The following is a 15,777-nucleotide window of genomic DNA, read 5'->3' as shown; positions in this document are numbered from 1 at the left end:
CGTCTTGCTTGTTCAGCAGAAGCTCCCTTCATTAATCTTCAGAGCCGTCAAGGTCCATTGATTTCAACACTGAGAATGCTGAAAGCTCCATTTTGCCTCATTGATTTCAGCCCCTCTGGGATCTTGAGGCAGGCTGGCACGCCGAACGGGTACTGCATCACTGCTAGTCATTTACATTCATGTTCTTTTCAGAGTGAAATTGGTATGGAGTGGTGCTCAACATTAGACGAGGGGCAAGAGAGGTGCAAGATGGATGTAATTTCTACCCTCCAGTGGGTGAATCATTCTGTACATTTTATTTGTCACATGAAATCATATAAGGGACGATTCCAGTAAAGTGTAATCCCACCAATTCCTATAATATGTGCATTAAAAAGACTGTAATGATAAATATATGTGTGATCAGGAGGCTGATATGATCCTTGTGGCCTAAAGGGTAGAAGCTTTTTCTGAGCTTCTCAGGGCTGGCCTGGTGTGTTTGGTAGCATCTTCCCAACCTCAACAGGGAGAAAAGGTGGTTATCTAGGTGGTTTGGAGCCCTAATGATTTTTCTGGTCTTATTTTTGCAGCACCTGGTGTAAGCATCCTTCAGGCAGGGTAGAGCAACACCTATGTTCAGCTGAACAAACCATTTTTTGCAGGGCCTTGTGGGAAACCTGACCATCTGCAGAGGTAAATAGTCAATCTAAATCATAAACAATGATGTGGGCAAGGTTGCCTCTCTGAAGCGGCTGAGTCAATCCAGAGTCCTTAAAAAAAATGCAGATTTTCCTTCAAAAGAAAAACCAGGGTGCACTTCAACATTTCTGTGCTGTTTCTGAGTGTTATTTGGTGGTCTTACCACTGGGGGTCAGCACTTTGCCGATTACCTATCCTCTCTGATGGACACAAATGTTTGCACTTCAGATCAAACCATAATAGAAGAAAGACAAACAAGTAAAAGCGATGTGCCAAAGATTACTTCCAAGGACTAATTCCCCCACTCAATACAATCGGTTTTCTGAAAAACAATTTCACTGATTTCAAGCAGTTTGCATGTTAAACGAAACAAAAATTGCAATATGTTCAGTAGATCTGCAACAGCTTGTTTTCATATAAACAGCTCATTTAAATGGAAATAAGAAGAATAATGAATATAGTTTGACGGGACTGCTTTAGGCCGCATGAGGTTCAGAGCTACAAGGTGTTCAGCAAATGAATGCTGGTGTTCCTCAGCTGTCACTTGCCACGCAGGGCCACTTTGCTGCCACCACACATCATCTCACATCACTGTATGTCATGTGAAATCATTGGGTTTTGACTGGAAAAGCTCATGTCACCTGAGATCATGTCGCTGCTCTTGCAATCTCTTACGTCGCTTTCAATTTCATGGTTCTCAGAGTATTCATGTGCAGCATAGATCTCACACATGACACAACACTCTCTCTGCTGCTACAATGCAGACACCTCCTGTTCTCATTTCTTATTATGTAGCAACACAGATCAGGGTTCTTAATCATATTTACTTCATATGTCACACATACCATTGCATTGACACATCCATCTGACAATGTAGCTGCTGGGCTCTGGTTAGGTTACCTTTTCATTACACTCTTGCACAATCCCTTAGAGGATGCCCTGATTACTGTAGTTTCAGGAGCAGAACCTTGCCGCTGAGTGCAGCTGTACGCTCATTTATTGCTATGGCCGGTCTGTCTTTCTTTTTAAAAGCATTTCAGTGGAACTGTGTCTTAATTTCGTAGAATGTTAGGGTCATACGGTACAACGTTAATGTATCTCAAGAGTGGACTCATCAGCCTCTGAGCTAACATGTGCATCCATGTGTGACGATAAGGATTAAGGGTGTATTTATGTGAAAATGTACTGAAGGAAAGAGAAGTTAAGTGTATTTTTGATTTGGGGGTGAACTGCCAGATTGAAGGGATTTTCTGAAGAGGAAGGAAAGAGAGGTAGAGAGATGAGAAAGAGAGACAGAATTAATAAGGGGGAAAGACAGTATGAATCAAAGGGTGGAAACAAGAAAAGGAGTAAAGCCTTGGGGAGACCATGGTGCTGGTGACAATGTGGGCTGATGGACAAAAGAAGAAAGGTAGATAAATACAGGGTCTGTATGAGAGAAAGACGAGCAGGAGTAATCACAGATATCAGAAACGAGACAGAACAGGCAGCCACGCAGCATGGAGGTGTAAAGGCATAACTGTTTAAAAATCCTTGCGAGAAATGAGGTTTCATCTCATTTTCCCTTGAGATTATAGGGAAGCAGTGACATGACAGGTAGGTGTTAAAAAGGAGGGAGAGAAGACAGGAAAGTGATAACAAGTGAGAGGGCATGTAGGTAGAAGTCCTTTCGTAGCTGAATTGATCTGAAATCAAACCCCAGTCAGAGCTTAACCAAAGCATTGCTGTATTTCCAAACACATATCCTGTGCGCATTAGAAAACACAGCATGCACACACACTGATTGATCGGTCGTGGCCCTGACCATCTGCCATCTGTGCAGCAGCACAGAGCGACAACAAAAAGCGTTGACTGATGTGGACTAAAACAATTTCTTTCTGACGAATAACCTTTCAGTTGCAAATGCATAAATGCAAACATCTTTGTGTTAAGTTATGTCGTGTTTTTTGGCTTATCATACCCTCAGATTTCCAAATCTTTGCACACAGCTGGCCTGGATGCACCAAAACCCCTGCCAAAGCCCCTTTAGCAGAGAGCAAGAGTGAGAGTCTGTTTGTCTGATGGAGAGGTCTCCTTCATTCAGACTCACAGGCTCATCTGACTCCAAATTCCAACAGGAAGGTTCACCGGGGGGCATGCAAGTATTCTAACAAATCCCCCTCCATCACCTTGAATTAGCCCCGGTGTTCTCGGTAACTGCCAACTTTAATCGACAATCAATCCTTAAGCTGTTGTGTTTGTGATTGGACACACTGCCTCTCAGGTTCTCTTACCTGTCTGCCAGATGTTTTGGTAATCCCTTTCCTCTACCTTTCGTTTATAAGTCTTTCAGATAGTTCAGCCTTTCTTGTGTATTTTCTTTGTATTTGGTGTGTGTAGTAGTTGTAGCAGTGGTTATTAAAATAACTGCAGCATTAAATTAATTTGTTTTATGTGTTTGTACTCACAAATCAATTCTATACAGTCATGTTAGCAGTTCTGAGACTGTTGGTGCAGCGGTGCTTTAGAGCTAAATGCTAAGGTCAGCATAGAAATGTGTTCGGAATGATAATTCTAACATGCTGATGCTAGGTAGGTTGCTAGGTGGGTTCACCATCTAAGTTTAGTGTGTTAGTGTTGCTGGCATTTGTTAGCACTGAACACAAATACAGCTGACTCTGATAGGAATGCCATAAGTATTTGGTCATAAACTAAAGGTGATTCCTTTTATTTTGCCCCAGTAGTGGTGTGGCTCTGGGGATGGCAAAAGGAGGTAGAATGGGTCATCCACTTTTTGGAAGATCAGTGGTTTGATCTCGAAGTATCCTTGGGCCAGATACTGAATCCCAAGTTGCTTGATATCTGTGCCATGAGTGTTTAAACTGAGTAGGAAGTGGCGCCTTTCATGGTAGCTTTGGCGTGTAAACTGATTACGAAGGCTGGTTCTGTTATTGGCTGAAAACCGGACACACATGAAGCTGTGGTGGAGAGGAGGACACTGAGCAAACTGTTATGCATTATGGATAATCCTGACCAGCCTCCTCACCACCAACTGGACAGACAGTAGAGCTCTTTCTCTAACAGACCGGTGCATCTTTGCTGTCACAAGGACCGATACAGGAAATCTTTTCTGCCCAGAGCAGTAACTCTGTACAAAACCTCACCTCTGTCTCTTTAGGTTTTACAAAGGGTAATTTTCACTTTTACTCGAGTCATTTTTTTTACGGAAGTAATTGGACTTTTACTTTAGTGCAGATTTCCAGTACTGCCTTCAAATGACCACCGAGGGACATGGAACAGCTGTAGTGCCTGTATAGTTTTACTCCACTGGCTTTTCACTTAACTGCAGCAGTATGGATGGAATAAGGCCTGTTTTGTCAGTCTTGTAGAGCCTTAATTTAAGTATTCTGGTGACATTTTTGTGGATAAGAGCTGCTGCCTTTCCAGCAAGAGTCACAACAAACCAGTTATCTAATCTTCCATGGTGTCAAGATGCCCTTTCCTGAGCGGTAATAAGTGACAGTTCAATTTGACTCAGCTTCTGTTTGTAATAGAGTCTATGGACTTAACTGTCAAATTAAACAGAAAACAAAAACCCTTACCCTCTACACCTGTTGCCCAATTAATGGATCAGCCTAAGGATGACGTCAACGTTGCATCGCACTGTCGCAATGACCAAATTGACCGTGGGGATCAGAGATAATCAATAATATGACTCTATTAGACTCTCTAAATTAAATAAAATGTAGGCTGTAAAGCCACTGGTATACCTCTATGTATATGTAGAATGAGAAGGTGTGTGGACACTATACTAAATAAATGAGGAAAGAGACTGAGCAACAATTATTAGATTTATCTGGGGTGTATCACTGTCCGAGGATGTCAGCCGACCAACACTCGCTACCCGGTCCCTAATTGCGGCGATTTGCGATGCTGGCCAGCTTGGAATTAACTAGCAGCCAGTACAGTACAGTCCTCTCTGGTCTAGCTAACATTTAGCCGTGTTACTTACTGATCCATTAGAAAGAAAGCTAGCTGGACATCGGTTTTGAAGCCTCTTTGGTCACGGAGCTCCCTCCATCTCTTGAACGCCTGGCTGAGGTTTCCTCTTGTTTTTCCTCTTCTTTTATCACTCTCCTTTTTGCTCTTCTTTGCCTCCTCAGACAGAGGAGCTCGTTTTCTTTTGCTAGGCTGTTTTTCACTTGTCTCCAAACTTCGTCCGTCTGCCATTCTGCTCGTGACTCAACTATCTCATGCCCAGCTCCTCATAAGGACCAGCTCCAGTCCCTGATTGGCTGACCGACCAATTTCGCAATACATGACGCGTTTCCTGACGTAAAGCAGATTTTTTCCGCGAAATTTCGGCACCAGTGGCAGAAGCTTATTGCACAGCCACCAAGTAACCTATGTAAATGCTAATAGTCTGATTTTACTGTGGCCACTACCCTGTGCAACCCACATTATTTTCATGATATATTTAGGAAAAGATGCTATCTGTTGCCTCTTTATGTGCCGTTGATATTATGATTTAATTTGATTATAGTTTGTGCTGTTAACCTGAATCTACAAAGTAACCACTAACTAGAGCTATCAGATTAATGTTGTGGATGAAAAAGTAAAGTATATTTCTCTGAAGTGTAGTGGAGTTGAAGTGTAAAGAAACAGAAAATATAGATACTCAAGTACAAGTGCCTCAAATTTGTATGGGGTAATAAACATATAAATTTGCACCACTGCCCTTGGTTAGGGCTGATAACCTTTGTACACCTTTGTAAGAATGCAGAACAAAAATCAATTATTAAGGAAAATGAATTAATTATTTTGGTTTGATGAAAATGATAAGTTGAACTGAGTGTCAAAGTATGGGCTAATTTTATTTTTAAAACTTGGAAAATTAGGTTAACTAGACTGAATAATACACAAGTATGAGGGCATACCGATTATACTATTCATGTTTTCCTGTAATTTGTATATTAGGTCTTACACATGTATGGAAACTGATAATCTGCCATGTAAGCTTGTTTGTGCTGGGCATTATGCCAGATACTACACTGATATCGGAATACAGACCTCTCCATCTGAGTAGATTGTAGTTGTTGGACGTGATTAGTTCTAACTAAATGTCAATATATTTTAGCATTATCTAATTGTACATATTTTCCAGTGTATCATTACAATGGAATAGAACAGTCTGTGGTTGTGTCCAGAATCATTCACTCATTCACTACCCCCCTACTCACTATATAGGGAGTTCTATGTAAACTTTTAGACACTGCTCAGATCATTTTAATTGCTGTCGCACAGTTAAATTATGCCATATCAACGGCAGCTGGTGGTCCATCCATAACAAATACCAGCATGCATATTTGTGATGAACACTAATACACTGAGCTTATCTTCCCGAAATTAATAAATAACATTTAAAGTAGTCAAAGTTGTGGCCATTTGTGTTGTGTTGTAAAGTGCTGCTCTCAGATTAAAAATGCAACGTTACACTGTCAGATGGACAAGACGAGAGACAGCAGTAATTGCATCCTGTCCTACAAATGTAAGTAATTTTCCATTTAACATTTTAATATGCTGAAGCTTGTTTTTACCAGCTAGTCATCTCATAAATAGTGAGTTTAATGTGTATTGTTATTAGCCTTCTTCTGTACAGCAGAACAGAAAGTCACTTGCTGATTTAATCTCTTTGGGGACAGATGACTACAGATTAAATTGGTGATTTATTACATGGATAAGAAACTGGTAAAACAAACGTGTCAACATGTCATCGAAAGTTAAACATGCTCACTGCAACACTGCTCCCTCTCCTCTCATTTGTCTCTGTGTCTATCCCATATGGTCCGTTTGTTCCTTCGGTGCAATGTGTGATAGGATTATAGTGCTTAGTTAGTGGTCATTGGTTGTACACTACCTCTTATGATGCATTGTGGGATACTTTGAGTACAATACAAGGTATAATAATTCCCACAAAACATTCAGACAGCACTACAAACTGGTGAAGCCCCCATATAGTGGACTATAGATAGTTATAGTTAGATAGATATAGTTTTGTTTTTATCCATTCTGAGGAAGAGCAATACACGTGTCAGAGTTGGACCTTGAGGAGCTGTGGGTGTCATTCAGGACACATACCCGCCCATTAGATTGCCAACTGACAAATCCAAGGCCCTTTCATTGCCCCATGCCTTCAACTGGCTCTGCATTTGCAAGCAGGGGCAAAAAGACAGCATGGAATACCTGCACTACTGATGACATGTCAGCAGAGGCCTTCATGGTTCTGCCAAAGGCTCCAAAAAGCATTCTAGAAGACATAATTCCCATTGTGAAGTGCTTCACAATTTTTCTCTACAATCACACCAACAGCCAACTCAACATGGATCTAATTTGTCTTGAGTTTTGGTGTTGCACAGGTTCAGCACCGCAAAAGAGCAGTGCACCAAGGAGGACACTGCTGGGGAAGAGCACTTGAGGTGGCATCAATTATGCATCTCCAGCAGACTGAGGCTGGATGGACCCAAGAGAATGGAGACCATTGTGTTGGACTCCTCCAAGGGCAAGCGTATCTAATCTTGGAATCTTTGATGTGGCTGCAAGAAAGACTGCCAGGGACATTGCAAATAAGTGCACAGCTCTGTGTCAGTGTGGAGGAGACTGTTAAGGAGACAGTGAATAGGTTCCACAGCAATTACAAAATAATCAAACACTGTGTTTTTTAGATTAGTTGTTCTGATGTAAATCTTTTGGTATGACACAATCCATTTCCAGACAAGTTTATAAGGTCATATTCATCACCATATCTTCATAGAACTGTTTGTATCATAGCCTATGAATTAGCATCCCACGAATGACATTATGTCCTTGACGTAAAGTTGCTTAACGTAAAGTTATGAAGGTTAGGATGAGGAAAAGGAAAACGATGTGGACATACCTTAAAATGACTCAAAGTTCAGCCAGAGTTCACACTGAACACTCATCTCCTAGGGAAAGTCCTGGGGCAAAGTCCTGAATTTCCTGACCCATCCACCACCCCAACCTGCCACCTTACACCCCGATCGCAGTCCTCCAAAATATAGGAGTTATGCACCAATTTCTGGCTCATTATGCGAGATATATACAAATTTGGGTGCAATACTTTTTGCAGGAAAACATACAAACAGTTGGACTGAATATTGCTCTCCTCTTTATAGTCATTGTATTGTAATGGTTAATGAACAAAAGGATGAAGCTTTTAAAATTCTACACAACATGCACGCAGCAGACATGATAATTATAAAGTCTAGCCTAGGTTCTCAGCTACTGTGATCTCTTTCTCACGTCACTGAATTCAGGGTGTCAGACTTTAGTCTTTTTAAAGTCTCTTCGAGTATGGTACACATTACATCCTTGTGTTTTTCCACGTTCCTCAGTTTCTCTCCCTTCCAAAAGTTCCTGCTCTCCTTATTCAGCAGTCACTGATTGCTGATGGGACTCAGCTGGGTCCTCTTCAGGTTTGGGTAGCCAACACTGCAGATATTGCTGATTAATATTTTTGCCCATCTGCTGGTGCCAGCTCCACCCTGTGCTCTGACCCCCTCTGCTGGAGGTCAGGTAACAGTGGTTGGGAGAAACACTCGAAAAGGGAGTGTAGCACCCTATAATGTAATAATTTCCTGAAAATGTAATAACGCCTGAAAATGTAATAAAATGTGCACGTAACTCTATCGAAAATGTAATAAAACCCAATAATGTAATAACTTCACCAATAATGTAATAAAACATCCTGACTGATATTGTAATAACATTTTTACAGATAATGTAATACCTTATTACATTTTCAGGAGGGTCTTTTTTTCCAAAGCTGAGAATGTAATACTTAACAGATAATGTAATATATATGTTCATTTTCAGTCCAGAGTTCTACATTTTGTGTTTTAAGAATCTAAGAATGTTATATACACTGGATTTGAAACAACAGAATGACTATTGGGTTAAACTGCAGACTTTGAGTACCATACAGCCATATGCACATGTGCAGATACTCAGGGACATGCAACTACATCCTGGTCCTACTGAGTGGGCGATAGACCAGAATTCCAGCTCAGATAAGCTTCTGAGCAGCACTGGAGACCCCAGGTAACTCTTCCCTAAATGTACCTCTTCACTTCACAGATTTACAACAAATCACTACCTCATGAAAACAACCACAAACCAACAAAACAACTTTCAGTAGCACTTCATTTGAAGAGAGTATACATAAGCATTCATAACACCTACATACACATTACATGACACCCGACATAAATATAGGCCTACATATCCACTCATAAATGGTTATTATCACTTTTAGTGTCAAATTGACATCTTGTCAAGTGACATAGTGGTCAGCTGACATACTGTCATACTTATAGTATATTATGAGATTTACCTGTATAAATAAAGATTAAATAAAAATCAAAATGACAGAACTTCATGACAGCTGACATGGTCATTTTGCATGATCCTCATCTATATATATAAAGGCAGGAATTTCTGACTGTCTGTATGTGGCTCAATTATCTTGAGAACCGGGCACTGCTGTATGAAGTTGAAATTCAGCAGGTGATTGCACAGGAGAAACAATTCTAGATATAGTCTAGTCACATAGTAAGGTGACCAGATTTCTTAAGTGCTGTGTTCACGGCCCCATAGTATAAAATTGGAAGCCCAAACCAGGATATCTTTTTGGAGGCAATCTCCATTTATTAACAAAAACATGATACACATTAATGACTTATATAAAACAACGTTGTAATGTCTTTGGTAGCATCACACTAGTTAACAATTCCCAAGAATTCTCACACTAGTTAACAATTCCCAAGAATTCCCAAATTCTCCACCCTTAGGTTTGGGCCTGCTTTCACTTTATTTTTTAAAAACATATAAACTTTAGGGACTTTCTTTATACAGTCCCTTGTGCTCTCATGCAATATGAACCTTTAAGTGTGCATCAGGTTATACAAACGTTTGAGTGTGTGTGTGATACTGTTAACCAGAACATGGTATGTTATGTGTGTGTTCTTCAGTATGTGAGTACAATGTGAATACATAACCTTGCATTATGAGTACATTGACATGTGTAACAGTGCTTTATCATTTATAGATGCACAGCAAACAGTCTCATAGGAGCTTATACATAAAACATGGTTATATGACCTCTGTCTTTTAATCAACTCATGTAACATAACACTTTTACCTGATTAGAGATTAACTTTTACACTACACTGTATGGTACTTAAGGTCTGCAGTTTAACCCAATAGTCATTCTGTTGTTTCAAATCCAGTGTATATAACATTCTTAGATTCTTAAAACACAAAATGTAGAACTCTGGACTGAAAATGAACATATATATTACATTATCTGTCAAGTATTATATTATCAGCTTTGAAAAAAAAAGACCCTCCTGAAAATGTAATAAATTCCCAATAATGTAATAAGGTATTACATTATTGGTAAAAGTGTTATTACAATATCAGTCAGGATATTTTATTACATTATTGGTGAAGTTATTACATTTTTGGGTTTTATTACATTTTCGAACAAGTTATGTGCACATTTTATTACATTTTCAGGCGTTATTACATTTTTAGGAAATTATTATATTATAGGGTGCTACAGGGACTCATGAGTGAAACAGTTTTCCTAAGACCTTTCAGGGATATAGGTCTAAAACAATCCAACACATCCTATGAGGGGCATGAGAGGTCGACTGCAGACGTGGGAGGAGTGATATTTTCCCTTATACGATCAATTGTTTCTATGAAGAAGATATTAAGTCACAGTCAGTCAGCTGGAGAAGAAAGGATGAATGATGCCTTTTTATCTAATTCTGAGAACTGATGCTGAGGTCTGAACAAATAAGACATTGTTGCTGACTGCACATCTGTGTAAGTGCCAGGTGTTGTTACAAGACAACCCAGGAAATGTCTGTCTGCTGATAAAAAACAGATGTACTGTGTGAGAGCTGCTTATTACATGAAACAGACAACTCACAAACATATCCTCTTGCTGAAAATATTCCCCGATGCTATAGTTTGAGGAAAAATGAAAAGACACCAAGTTGAATGAAATTTTGCCTGTTACTTAACAGTCTCCAGACAAACGCCCCCTCCTTGGAATGGGAGTATTTTGAGCAAGCCATGTGCTCATCCTTCTCTCACGTCTGTCGTGTAAATTGTCTCATTACCTGCAAAGCCATGATTTTTGAAGTGTTTCTTTAATAAAAATTCATATATTAACCATGGGTCCATTACTTGGCTTAACCTCAGTTTCCTCATTGTAAAATTAATTTTGTTTGGGAAAAATCATGATTACCAGGATGTTAATTTGGGTCTTTATTGTGCTTTAATGAAATCTTTTGACAGCCTGATTATAATAATTTGGTATCCAGATATATATTTTTTCAATTATGTTTTACAACTGCAGCATGTCCTTCCTTCTGTCACTGGGTTTTCTGTAGCTTTTTTATAAGTGGAGTAAATGCAGTCTGTATTATCATGTTTTACCACACATGACGTGTGCAGAATATAAAGTGGCAGTTTCTGTCTTGAATATATGAGTTCTGGGTTCAAAAGCCAATGACCGATTAGAAACTGCAAACAATTTTGGCAAAACTGAATTGAAATTGGCTTTCATGCGACTAATCAATTTTCACTTTTCCTCCCACATAATAACTGATGTAGCTTTCACTCATTATGCTGAAATAGCTGTCACACATAGTCTCCGGGAAAAAAGTCACTCCACATTCATGAACTTGTTCAGTCGTGGTTTGAGGTGTTTTCGAAGGGGTAGGTGAATTATGTCAGTCTAATCAGGTTCCAACAGTTAATTAAAATATTTGACAATTCCTTTCTCAGTGTAATATAAAGATTTATCAAGTTTAAACAGGATCAGCAGGACATTCAGTGTGACAGCAGCATTCATGTAATATAATAAACAAGTGTGCAACAACATTTTTTGCAGACACTAGGTATCAGACAAAACCAAGACACCTTATCGTATCAAATATCTGTGAGCTGTAACTTCTCCACCTCCAAGCAGAGAAGAGAAGATAATGTTATCTTTGAGCCTTTCAGCGGAAAGTTTCTTCCCCTCTGTGCCGCTGCACCACATCCACAGCTGTCTGTACCAAAGAGTAGCTCAGAAGTCTTAAAGTCACTCTGCAGCAAAATCTGGGGACCAAAATGTCCCCAGAAGTGCACCACACATCACACTGACTAGCACACTGTCTGACTGACAATTTGAATCTTTAAATCTCTGACTTTCAAGGGCAGAACAATGTGTTAGTTCCCGCACTGTCAGTGAGGTTTTACAGATGCATGTGTGCGATTTCAACAGAGTGTGAAAGAGTTCATTTCTGAGTCATGTCCTCTGGAGCCCCAGTTTATTTATCGGAAGATATTCTGGTGCTGGAGCACATTATATTATATGATGCTGTCTGAATCACATTGTTGTCATATGTGTGTGTCAGAGGTTACGCTAGACTTTTTCATCGCCGGTCATTTTGACCGTCAGGGTCGTAAAAATCCGGTCATGATCTATCTTTACCGGTCATTTTAATTTTCGTTTTTAAATGATAATAAAGATATTCAAAGCCATTTCGTTTTCATTTGTTCATTTTTAATAAATCCAACAAGCAAGTTATAAAGTGTGCATTAATAAGGACATGAACGAAAAGATGAATAGACTATGGCAAGCCGTTTTAACATTTAATCGCTAGACTGGATATTCATTACTGATATCTGCAACATAATTTTGCCTAGTCAAAACTCTTATTCAAGATATCTGTAATTAGATTTTGCCTAGTCAAAACTATAATTACAGATATCTGTAATTCAGTTTTGACTGGTAAGATTCAAACTATTTTTGCCATTCATGTGTATGGGGTTTGTCATTAGATATCTCCAATGTAGTTGCGGATATCTGCAATTCTTATTGCAGATATCTGCAACTGAATTGTGGATATCTGTAATTCCAGTTTGAGATATCTACAATTTAATTTTGACTAGTCATAATTCAAGTTCAAGATATCTTTAATTATCATCAATTGAAGATATCTACATGGTCCTTTCTAGATATCTTGTTTCAGATAGTCAGAATGACGTTGTAGATATCTTGAATTCGAATTATGACTAGTCAAAATGACGTTGTAGATTTAATTCAATTCAATTTTATTTATAAAGCCCAATATCACAAATCACAATTTGCCTCACAGGGCTTTACAGCATACAACATCCCTCTGTCCTTATGACCCTCGCAGCGGATAAGAAAAAACTCCCCAAAAAAACCCTTTAACGGGGAAAAAAAATGGTAGAAACCTCAGGAAGAGCAACTGAGGAGGGATCCCTCTTCCAGGACGGACAGACGTGCAATAGATGTCGTACAGAACAGATCAGCATAATAAATTAACAGTAATCCGTATGACACAATGAGACAGAAAGAGAGAGAGAGAGAGAGAAAGAGAGAGATATGCAGGTAATGACAGTAGCTTACAACAACATTATTGAAAGTAATAATATTATAGTTATAGTTCTGGCTACTGTGGTACAATATGTTGAAAGTATGTATTAATATCTGGCAGTATACAGGTGTGACAATAGTCTGTATCTGTAACTGAATTATGACTAGTCAAAATGACGTTATAGATATCCGCAACTGAATTATGACTAGTCAAAATGACGTTGTAGATATCTACAACGTCATTTTCACTAGTCAAAATGACGTAAATATCCGCAACTGAATTATGACTAGTCAAAATGACATTGTAGATATCTACAACTGAATTATGACTAGTCAAAATGACGTTATAGATATCCGCAACTGAATTATGACTAGTCAAAATGATGTTGTAGATATCTGTAACTGAATTATGACTAGTGAAAATGACGTTGTAGATATCTACAACGTCATTTTCACTAGTCAAAATGACGTAGATATCCGCAACTGAATTATGACTAGTCAAAATGACGTTGTCGATATCTCAAACTGGAATTATAGATAGTCATAATGTAATTGTAGATATCTATAATGACAAACCCCATACACATGAATGGCAAAAATAGTTTGAATCTGACTAGTCAAAACTGAATTACAGATATCTGTAACTGTAGTTTTGACTAGTCAGAATGACGTTACAGATATCTTAAATTAAAATTCATACTAGTCACAATGACATTACTACTAGTCAAAATGACGTTATAGATATCTATAATGGTAATTCCGGATAGTCAGACTTAGTGATTAAATGTTAAAACGGCTTGCCATAAACAGACATCCACACACCGCAGTGCTTCTGTTCGGCGTCTGGTCTACACGGGAGCCGCGAGTGCTTCTGTCAAGCTGGATAGAGCGGATCGTACCAAACAGGAAGTCGGACACAGAAAAGACGAGAGAATCCGGCCAATTTTCAAAATAAAATAACAACAGCATGCACTGGCGAACGTGAGGGAATACCATGTTTATAATTTAAAATAACACAACAGTGCATAACCGAACACATTTTTCAATACCCTAATCACTTCATTACAATTTTAATTCTGTGTCACTGAGCCTACAGACTACATAAATAAAATGGTCAGAACAATATGCCCTATTCATTCAGTGTTAATCCAACACGCTCAATACGTGGACATGCAATGACAAATTGTCATTAACTTATTACGTTATAAAAACAATTAAAATATGGACTTACCCATGTTTAAAATGACCTGTTGAAGTGAAAAAACGAGTACTGACGGGAACAGACGAGTGGAGTTGATGTTTAACCGGCGCGGAGAGCGCAGGAGAAATGCGCTGCCTGTGTGGACAGTCAAGCGCTTCTGCGACACTAACGCATCTGGTGTGTCCAGGGCGTTATGTTAACAACGCTACATGAAGCAGATGTATGACTTTTTCTCTGCAGTGTGAAAACGGCAGCCACTTAAACCACTGACTGTGCACTCCACCGCCAAGTGGGCAGGGGTGGTAATTGCAACCGGTCAAATGACCGACGGCCTTCAGATTTTCCGGTCATTGTTGTAAAAAAACGGTCAATGACCGAGAATATCCGGTTAACGCGACCCCTGGTGTGTGTGTGTTTCTGTGTGTTTAAACACTGCTATTGCTGTTGTTTCAAAATAAAAAAATAAATAAAACGTACATTTTCATTATCTGTGTTCATTATCGAGAAAACACAGGCAGTCCAGCAGACACACAAAGTGTGTCAGTAAACTGTAGAACAATAGTCGGTTTAATTTACCAGGAAACAACAATCTGACCCTCATTGACCGTCTGCTGCTCCTTCACCTGGGCTTTACATAAGCACGTCGCCTCCATGTACCCACAGAATACAGCACAGCAGACAACTGAAGACGAGGCAGCTGAATCATGTTTTGCCTAAAGCTCCAGAAACCAACCCGTGTAGTTTGTGGTAATGGGATTAAACATACTCTTTTGGGAATATACGTTATGTAAGCAAAGTATCAACTGAAATCTGCCAGGGACTCCTAAGTAGGTACTAATGCAGCACGTACCTTAAAGTGAAAATAGACTAATATTAACCTAAACATATGATTATAAGGTAAATGTTGACTGTACAATGGTAACGGCTATAGAATTATAACATCATCTGCTTTAAGATTGGTACCTTATACCAGGAACGATCTGCTTGGAAAACAAAGGCTTGATTTACGGTAAAAAGGAAGTGCATCAATTAAAACAGGAAAAGGACAGGGCTTTTGTTTTAGCTATTGGCAGCTATCCCCAGTTAACACAAAGTATCAGTGTATGACAGAGTATGAGGTGGTTGCCAGTGTAAGGCCAACATTTTCTTTGCTGCTGTAAGGCCAGCCCATAATATATGCCTCTGCTGTAGGGACAAGGGTAGAGTCAGCATTAAGTAAAAGTAATTTTTGTGACAATGGAATATTTACCTCTAGGAAATCACTTAGAGTGAGACATATATGCTTTGGCATTCCCAAACATATGTAAAATTGACCCTGATACATTAAGTGAACAAAGGTCACAATTAGGAGATGTGATTATTTTCATTGCACAACGTTTCCTGGGAGTCAGACACATCCTGTGTAGATATTTGAAGTGGATTAATTGGTGATTGGGGT

Source organism: Epinephelus lanceolatus, chromosome 14, assembly GCF_041903045.1.
Source record: "Epinephelus lanceolatus isolate andai-2023 chromosome 14, ASM4190304v1, whole genome shotgun sequence".
NCBI classification, from domain to species: domain Eukaryota; kingdom Metazoa; phylum Chordata; class Actinopteri; order Perciformes; family Serranidae; genus Epinephelus; species Epinephelus lanceolatus.
This window is presented reverse-complemented; position numbering follows the sequence as displayed.